Here is a 1,772-nt window from a genome sequence, read left to right on the forward strand (position 1 = left end):
GTTTTAATCAAGTGAGTTTTTTCTGTAAATTGCCCACAATCATAGTGAGTGGGCAAATGTTGCATTATAGAACAAAGGCATGATGTCTGTATTTTTTTATTTTTTTTAAAAGGAAAATACTGTGATTCAAAACATTACACATTACTGAAAGACAGGAGGAAAATGAGTTTTTGCTCCCCCTGTGTATCCACCAGGGGGAGCAGGGATAATTGAAGCTTGTTCATTTACAGCTTCCATTTTAAATTTGCTTAAAGCTTCTATAATTATAGCAGAATTATGATGTTGAATGTTCCATTAAACAGAATCGGGTTATACAGATTCTGCCTTGCAGCAAATAAAGGAGATCTTGTGCACACCGAGTCTTTAAATAACATGAACATTTTTTTGTGAGCAAACAAAAACTGTTGGAAAATGTTTATTTTACCAAAGTTGCCACATGTAGGGTTTTCCTTACTACATTTGGCAAGTTCTGTTGAAACAACCAGTTAAAATCAATCTTTGACTCACTGTCCTGCCTTTTAAATATAAATAAGTGTAGTGACCTTTATACATAGACATTCCATACAGTACTGCAAAAACTAAATACATTCATTTTTTGACAGTCAGTAAAAAACATCCAAAACAAATCCGCTCATGTGGGTGGCCGCATGGCCAGCGGCACAGACAAATCAGTTCAGGCAGGCGACTGTTTGGCCAGCGGTGGCACCGGTGCTGATCTGGAGGGCAGCACAAGAGATGCTGCACTGTAGACCGGCGGAGATGATGGGATGCCTCTAGCAGCTTGGCAGGTTACTGGCGGCGTGGCTTGGCATAGCCCTCTGGTGGAGACAGAGCAGGACCAGCAGGCGTGGGAACCTCTGGCTGAGGCGAAGCAGAGCACTCGGCTGGCTCTGGATGCTGTGGCTGGAGCTCAAGTTGAGGACTGGGCCGCCTGTCCCTTGGCACCGTAACAGGTGGAAGAATTGGCCGGACCTTAGCTGTCCCTATCTGAGGAACAGGTATGGGTGCAGGGACAGGTTGGGTCTCAGCTGTCCTCACCCTGGGAGCAGGAATGGGCTGAGAGACAGGTGTGGATATAGAAACAGAATGACAGGAATAATCGGATTTAAAGGTGCAGGTGTCCTTAATGACAGACTGACATGGTGGAGCATTTTTTTGGAAGCAGGTTGATGATGAACATTTATCTGATAGTCCAGTCCAGGTTTACAACAAACAGTCAGTGGCTCTTTAGCTGAGCAAACAGAAGTCTTAATCTGTCTTAATTTGTGGCGAGCAGGAGGGAAAAAGTCAGTTTCACTCACAACTGGAAGTTGCTGCTCTGAATGAGAAGAACTGTGGTGGCGAGAGCCTTGCCTCCTCTTGGCGGTGACAGTAGGAACGCTGAATGACGAAGCCAAGTAATCAAGTCACTTAAAAATAACAAAGGAAATAGTCTCGCATTAAAAATCTTGCTAAAATTTGAATTTTAGAAGTTTTTTTGTCCAACTGATTAATAACGTCTTTCTTTGTTTTATGTTGTTAAGTAAATTGCCGATATTAAAATTACTGATATTGTCTACTAATTACAAAGTTACTAATAATTGCAATTCCAAAGTTAGAAAACATTTTGATAAGATTTTAACCACATTGTCATCTGATATGCTGTCGTCAAGTGTATTTCTTCCAGTGACTCAAAAGTTGTTTATCTGTGTTAGGGATGCATGGAACCAACTGGGAAAAATGAGTAGTGAGAGCGCCATGGCTGCCTATGTGGACGAGATGAAGAAAGTTGC

At 42.0% G+C, this 1,772-nt stretch overlaps 1 protein-coding gene across 1 annotated transcript in view; it reads left to right on the top strand.

The window, feature by feature from the left end:
- The window catches only part of acbd4 (acyl-CoA binding domain containing 4), an 11,290-nt gene that overhangs the window by 4,095 nt on the left and 5,423 nt on the right, over positions 1-1,772 (top strand). The window lies entirely within an intron of this gene.

The sequence above is a fragment of the Pundamilia nyererei genome, unplaced genomic scaffold (genome assembly GCF_000239375.1).
Source record: "Pundamilia nyererei isolate P.nyererei 1_Seehausen unplaced genomic scaffold, PunNye1.0 scaffold00248, whole genome shotgun sequence".
In the NCBI taxonomy this organism is placed as follows: domain Eukaryota; kingdom Metazoa; phylum Chordata; class Actinopteri; order Cichliformes; family Cichlidae; genus Pundamilia; species Pundamilia nyererei.